At 30.8% G+C, this 8,248-nt stretch overlaps 1 protein-coding gene across 1 annotated transcript in view; it reads right to left on the reverse strand.

The window, feature by feature from the left end:
• Nucleotides 1–7,927, reverse strand: part of LOC134232987 (protein Wnt-6-like) — a 28,268-nt gene extending 20,341 nt beyond the window's left edge. The window contains exon 1 of the mRNA XM_062714982.1: nucleotides 7,634–7,927. The gene's annotated coding sequence lies outside the window, so the exon portion shown is untranslated. The remainder of the gene's footprint in view (nucleotides 1–7,633) is intronic.
• Nucleotides 7,928–8,248: the final 321 nt, after the last annotated feature.

Here is an 8,248-nt window from a genome sequence, read left to right on the forward strand (position 1 = left end):
TTGTAGACAAGAAATACGTTAGCTATCGATATCCATTTATAATTAGCTACTTATAATACTGCCTCTGTTGGACAATGTAACTGCAAATTGCTGGACGTGCGTTTTTATTCCGACGTCGACTTACAGTTTCATAGATTTTACTAGAAAAGTTAAAATACGTGGATTGGTGTAAAGACATTTGCAAATGTATTTGTTGAAGATATTTTTCAAATCGCATTTATTAAGTTTAACAAGTCTATGTTATTTTTTTGGTTTAAATACTCAAAAACACTAAATGAAATGAAACAGACTTTTGAAATTAAGTAGAATAAAATAATACATGTACATGTATGTTCTTTATCATCTGTAATTTACAGCCGCTTATTTTCAACTGGGTTAAAATGTCGTTATTTGAGAAATGTACTGAAAATTTATTTCTAGTTCTTTTTTATCTTGATTTCGTAAAGGAGATTTGTTGGACCTCTCATGCTTAAACAAGTTATGATAATTCGTGATTAATAATTAGTGATTTCACACTATCCATCTTTTTCATTCCAATCCAATAACCTTTAAAACCAAGACAACAAGGGACGTCAGTATATATATTAAGTTTAGAATGCATTTATATTTGTTACCGTTTCAAAAAAAATATTTAAGAATTAGAAATTCCAATCTGTATATTGCAAATCTGATTTGAAAATAAAACGTTAAAATTAGTTCATCTTATGAGAAAAATTGCTTGCCCTCTCCCGACGGACTTGATAAAAATGGCCTGATTCAATTTTTGAGGAAACAATTTTTTTTTATACATTTCAGAATATAGATTTAAGGTAGTCCGATCCTCAGGTTGATAAAATAAGCAGTTAAGTAATCAAAAATACTCATAAAAATATCTCTGAATCCACAAAGTTATGTAAATTTATCCACAGTATTTCTTTAAAGTTAAGTATTAAAGTTTATCATATTATATAGGGAAAATTGTCAAATCTCCAATATTTTTGCAGAAAAAGCGAATTGGAATATCAGCAATGCATTTTCTAATTGCAAATTGATCAACAAATATATTTTAGGTTAAAAAACAATAGGTATTCAGAGAAATTGTCATGGTTTTTATACTTATTTGATATTTGTTGTCTTCTATTTCCTTCGTGCATTCTATAATACATGGTGTAAAAAGCTTTTACTATCATTGCAAGACACTACAAATCACTTCTTATTTCATATTATGCTAGTAAGCATTTGTATCTAAGGCTGGATTCAAGAAAATCTTATTTCTTTAAAACTGTATTAATTTTTTTCCCTTTTATAGGGTACAAATGTCAACTTTTTATAGACCTTTTCTAAGACTTCCAAAAACTTTGAATCGTATAAAGATGAATAAAATGAAAATTGTTGCATGAAAAAATTTCATTTTCAAGCTTCATATTGATGCATTTTAAATTAAATATTGATTTTTGGAGTTATCCTTCCTGGCTGAGGATCGGATATCTTTAAAAAGATTCAGAAGTGATGTGGACATTTTTTGGGCAGAAGAATTCTTAACTTTCCTACCGAGCCATGTTTTTTTCATTTTTATTCGGGAGAGGGCAAACAAACATTATTTCAGAAATAGGTTCAATCACTCACAATTTGAATTACATCTAAAATTCATGCTCTCAGGGAAAGATTTTGAACTTTTTTCTTATAAAAATAATCATTTCCTCTTCATAAAAATTTACTTAGAGTATTACAAGTAGTCTTGTGGTGTACAATCTTTAAAATAAAAAGCAACTGCTTTTCTAATCAGAATTAATAAAATAAGTATATCAAACCTTTCAGGGCAGTAGAAAGTTTAAAATATGCCTTATACATCTTAATTCATTAAAATAAGTATCGACATTTTCTATACTAATGACAGTTATTAAACGTAACACTTCGAGAAAGACCTATACAAGGAAAATCTCGAGAAGCAAAAAAGTATAACTGTAAAATAAGTATTCCAAAATATCTTATTACAAATTTGAAAATCTACAATGATATAAATACATGTATTTTGATACCATGATAACCAGGTGTTTTTTGAAAATTGTTTTCGTTATTAGAGAATTTAACTGTGAAGTTCTAACACTCTGTCTACAGGAGGTAGCAACTTCTGTGATTAAAACAAAATTTTGAAATTATGACGTTAAAATCATTCTAAAGTTTCAGACTTTTATCAGTTTCTCACGGATAATAATAATAAGGTTAAATTTTACTACTGTGTGTCGCTAAAGCTAGTGATTTGTACGAGGAATGTTCATTCAATAATTTTGTTCAAAATATACATTGGAATTTAGCAACTTCTTTTATTTTAACAATATATTTCTTGCTTTCAATTGAAGATCTTTCATTATTATTTTAAGGACGTACGATACAGATAAACTTAAAAAAAAAAGAATCATGGAAAAAACAACTAAAGCAATGTTTATTGGAGAAAAATGAGAACATTTATTTTTCAATGTTCTTTTCTTATTCAAAGTTTCTCGATGAGTTCCTGTGTAAAAATATTTTAAAAAGAAATATGTAAGTTGATCACAAACAGCACAAAATTGTAACATCATATTAAAAGTGTTTGGCAATATTTTAGCGATTTGGTATATGCATCACATACAACCAAATAAAGTCAATGAATTTACACCAACCCTTGTGTTTTTTTAGTTTCATTTGCCTATAAGAGTAAATCTTTAAAAAAGAATACTGTCATGAGAATTAGTCATTCAAGAACACGAAATCGACATTGTGGCTCTTCCTTAAAATCTTTTTTAGGAAATAAAAATAACGAAAAGACTTTCCTCTGCGACAGTCATTCCATGACGAGCTGTTGATATCTTAATTAGTTTTATCGGCGCATTATCACCATTCTACATGAGGCACCTATTGCGAAGTGCAAGTCACTTAAAATTCCGAGTTGTGTCACTCGCTATTCCTACATAGCTTTTTTTCTTGCCAGCCTAACTGCATCGTAATAATATCATGGAAATAATTAATAAATCGTATTGCATAACAAGGAATGAGCCATAAAGCCTAATGAACGGGTGTGTATTCCACGCTATGTATCTATCTGTTACAAGGAAAGTCCATTAGATGCACCAATTGCTCCAGAACTATGCTGCAAGTTTAAAAGGTGTTCCAGACTAAGTATCTCTTATATTATAGTCAAATTAGAAGGTTAGACTGGAACTCAGTATTTCGAAATCCTGTACTCAAGAGATATGCATAACTTACTCATAATTTAGAGGAGTTACTTAGTATATAGAACAATGAATATTATCCTAATAGAAATATGTATAGAAATCACTACTGTTTGACTGTTGCTACAATATCTACAATAAAATTCCTTATTGTATAACAATTGTTTATAAAAGGACATAACATAAAATACATTTGTTCATTTATGTAGAAAATGATGAATAATGACTATGGTATATCTTGTATAAACAAATTCTTTTAGATATATGAACAGGGAATGATAACTTGTCAATGACACATACTGTTCTTTCAATAAAATTGTTAGAGTTGAAATAAATATGAAGATGACTAATAGTATTCAAGCTCACAAGTCCATTTAACAATAGAAGTCGGGAACAGAGCAAAACAAACCTCTTAAACATCAGAGGTGGTATCAAGTGCCATGGAGGGGTAAGCATCCCCTGTCAATCGGTCACTATCCCCCCTCCCCCCGACATGATCAAGAAAAACGAAATGATCAAGAAAAACGAAAACAAATCCAGACAATTCAGTAAGTCAACAATTTCCTAACGCGTAATTTGGAAAATGTCAGTAAGCATTTATTTAACTTAATGATAGATTGTATTTTCTGACAAGATCAGTGTATCTACCATAGAACTTCCGAGATGATGACTTTTAACTAGGCTGTGGATATTTTTTTGTTTCATTAACTTTTTAATCAATAGGTCGTATCGAACGTATCGGATTAACTGAGAAATATTTACCCCATACTCAGGTAATAAGTGTATATTGCAAAATAAGTCAGGGAAGTTGACCATTGATGAGTTAAAATCATCCGTTTTATCAGTAAGCTTTGTTGTAAGGTCACAAATAACATTTTCCCTAGTAAATGATCCAAATATGAAACAGATATGTCCGTCTCTGGGATATTCTTTATTTCATGCTCACTGGGAAATATCGAGTCAACATGTGAATGAGAGTAACAATTGTTACATGTGATTGATAATATGTCGTCGATATATCTCATTGTCGAGTTGGAGGTCAAAATAAGTATTATCCATTTCTCATGTAAGTGTAAGATTTTGAATCCATGATTCCGAAAATAGGTCTGCTAATAACGGGGTACAAGTGGTGCCCATTGGAATTATGACAATAACCTACAAGACCTTAACCCACATTACGTATATATTGTCGATCAGAAACTCAAATTTTTTTAAAATCTTGATATCAACTTCAGAGTACTTGTGTATACAATCAGAACAATTTTTAAACAAAATAATTTTGCGATTGACGATAGATAAGGTTTTTCAATTTACGAAATGCATTATTATTGGAATAAGGAGCTGTCAATGACGTTAAATAAACTGGACATTAATTTTTCATAGGAAATGACTGTACCAATGAAATATGCAGAGGAATTACGAGGAGTTTTCAAGCTCAAAAGTCCATTTAAAGTTAAAAAAGAACAAGCAGAGTAAATAGGATCCACAACATCAAAAGTGGGAATAGATTCTGACTCGTCACACCCGCCATGTGCTCCTTGTCATAGTTGGAACATAATGGACAAATCCGTCGGCAATTCAGTACGTAAATAATGGCTGAACAATTAAGACAGTATTTGACTCAGTGTTAGATTAGAGAAAAGTAGTAACTTTTGATTTATATATATAGATATTTTTTGATTTATTCTAAAAGACTCATAAGAATTTTGAACATCTACATACATGTATAAGGATGTCTAACACTTCTGGTATATATACATGTAGGTTGTCTAATACTCTTGAAGTTTCTCCTTCACTGCTGTTGATATTTTTAGACTATTTAGGGAGGAGTAAAGAAAGAGGTTTGATAAAACATGTTCTGGAACCCCCTTTAATGTTTGCTTGTAAGGACTTTTAAGAAATCTAGGAATTTAATATAAGGATTTTAATAAAATTTATTTTGGTTGCTGGAGAAATTAATGATATATATTTAAAACTGATCATGACAAATGAATTTCGAATGTTACCATTCACTTTAATCACACTTTTCAATCCTACGTTTTCTATAAAATGAAAGTAATAATTACTTTTTGTAAAACATGACATATAAATATACCGTTCTTTTTGGATAAACAAGATTTAATTTAAACAATATTTTATTCACAGATGTTGTCGTGAATAGGATTGGGCAGCAGGCGCAGCCTATTTTAGCCCTCTCCCTACAAGATAAACAAGATATTGACCATGGGATTTTAAGTTCTTTGAGATATAAAATGGGAAATTATGACGATGACATTTTTATTTATGATAAAAAGAGTATTAACTGTGCATCACATGCATGCACATGTAAATATATTTCAATGTTATTTTGAATGTAAAACCGGTAAATGAATGACAGAATTTGAATATAAAAAAATTTCAAGCCCATGACAAAAATTAAGCGTTTTGAATGTAGAAATGATAAATGATAGCAAAAATATAAATGTATAGTTCTTCTGGCTTAAACATTAAATAAAAAAATGTTTTATCTGAATATATATCTATCTTTTATTTCCCAGAGTTCATTATCCTGAAAGCTAGAAATTAAGCGCAGAAAAAAATGTTTTATTTTATTTCTTAAACAATCGAACTGTTAATTAATGCTTAATGCAACTTTTAAACCCATTAATTATTTTTAAAAATTATATACTCTTATTTGTTCGTTGGGTCTTTTTTTAAAATACATACATTTATGTATTCTGCTCAAGACTAAAGTTCCTTGTATCTTGAAAGCGTTATCAACCCCAGACCTATAAATGGCATACTTTTAACATATACATTACTAAATTGAAAATGATCATTTATTAAGAAAAAAATTAAATAATAATGATCTGAAATTGCTTGTCACGTTTCCATGCAACTTTTTCTTAATTATATATAAATATTTAATGGGAGAAAATGTCAAAATTAACTTGAAATGACAAATATGCATAAATTGTTTCAATCAATTGACACTTTCATTTCACATAAATGTAAAATCTTTTAGTTTTGTTAGGATATTTAAAACTTTTCAAATTCTGAGCGACTGGTTGATACAAATTTTCAAAATATAGCATTTATGACATTTCAATGAAAAACGATGCAAAGAGAAACAGCTGGTTCACTAAAATAGGAAATATACAAAAATATCAAGATGTATCTACACGTCATATCAATTTAACTGGATACAAATAATATGAGTAGAATAACACGTATACACATATTCTTCCATTCATAAATTCTCAGTTTGAATATAACAGGCGATTTGATAAAGCAATGTTTTCTTTTTCCATAAGTGCTTGGTTTGATAAATGACTCTGCGTAAGACAAGCCTCCTTTGCATCCTCGCAAAATATTTCCAAGTTTTAACCTCAAATCTTCTTGTTTGGAGAAACAGAGACTAGCATCAAAAAGATCGTCATGCGGAGATCGGGCCTAATTGCTCGTTTGCAGGGGACGTTAGCTAACAACACAAATACCTAGAAGCTCGTATTTTTCACTCGTCGCTGTCCGATTAACATAGCAGAAGACCAAGCTGTCGGCCTGGGTACCGGTGTTTGCGGAATGTCGAATGTTTGACCGGGGGAATTCAGAGTTGCGATCAGTGCATCATTCAGATAACGGGGTGTTAAAACCTATGTCAAGTGACCTCTGAAAGGTTGTCCTGGGGTCCTCCCCATCTGTCTGGGATTATTTGAGTAATTAAAGTGTATACAACTCCGGGTACATTGACGGAGGTATGCCGCTCATGCTGGTGTTGGGGGATAAATATGACATCCAGGCATTTGTACACATGCATCTGATCTCCAAACAGGAGCTAGGCCCACATCTCTTCCAACTTGCATACGTGACAATTTTTAAAGACATATTTGTAGCAAGGCTGCTTATTTATAAAACCATACCACTTCAAATATACTCATTCATGGTTTTCTTTAATGGGTAGCAAATTGATAAGAAAATGGAAGTATGAATCATGGTAGGCATGTACATAGTCTAGTCTAAGTCTGACTTTTCTGCCCTGACTACTTTTTTCTACGGACATTCAACTCTTTATCGGGTCTCGTACATGTAATATCGTCTAATACAAGTTTATGACTGGTTAAGAGCAACACAATAATCCTTCTTGCAACAAAACTCCCTGTTTGGTTATTATTTCCATAACACCACCAGAGGCAGGGTTATTCTTAGTGTATATAAAAAATTATATGAATGAATCGAGATTGGAAACAAGTGTATTTTTTTTTTAGAATAGAACGTTAACTGTCGTAAAGTCAGGGTAGATGTAGCTTTTAGAGAAAAGAATAATTTTCAGCCATGACTAAAATGGCTTAGTATTGTTTGACTTTCTTTAAAATGATAACAGAAATATAATTTTAATGAATAACTTATTGCACTTCGTCATACTATTCTTATCTTATCAAAAGTTATCTTTTGAATTAAAGGCTTACCTGATTTGTCCAAGTAACAGTCATCTAGTTGTATGCATGTGCCTTCTCCAAAGTCACTTTATGTACCCCTTTTCCTCTAATTCTTAACAGATTTTACTCAAATTTCCATGACTTCTGTCTTGATGATCAATGATCTTTATCATTAAAATTCGTAAATTTTCGGGCAAAATCAAACATCTTTAAGGTGACATTACCACGTGTTGTGACACTTCTTAACTTTCAATCTCTTAGTTGTTTTCTGAGTTAAGTAAACTTGGACCCTTAAAGTTAAGACAGTTCACTAAGAATCTGAAACAACTTGCTTCCCATCGTGTTTGATCTTAAACTGAAGAAGGTTCTTTTTCTCAATTTTGTTCTTTGATATATGTTCACACTGCGAGGGGGTATCTCGGTCATTCGTTTCAGAAATTGGCTGGCCTCGCAAATCTTGAATTAAGTCAAATTTTCTAATAGAGATTATATAACCAGAAGAGGTGGGGGAAAGGGTGTATCTGCTCTCACGTTAAATAAATACAGCTTGTTCAATTTAGCAAATGAATTACATATTTCACTTAAATTATGATTACAAGCCGAGATATAACATCCATATTTCTTTTATTTTTCTGTCGAAAAAAT

This window comes from Saccostrea cucullata, unplaced genomic scaffold, assembly GCF_032062105.1.
Source record: "Saccostrea cucullata isolate Sc308-1 unplaced genomic scaffold, CSIRO_AGI_Scuc_v1 ctg56, whole genome shotgun sequence".
NCBI classification, from domain to species: domain Eukaryota; kingdom Metazoa; phylum Mollusca; class Bivalvia; order Ostreida; family Ostreidae; genus Saccostrea; species Saccostrea cuccullata.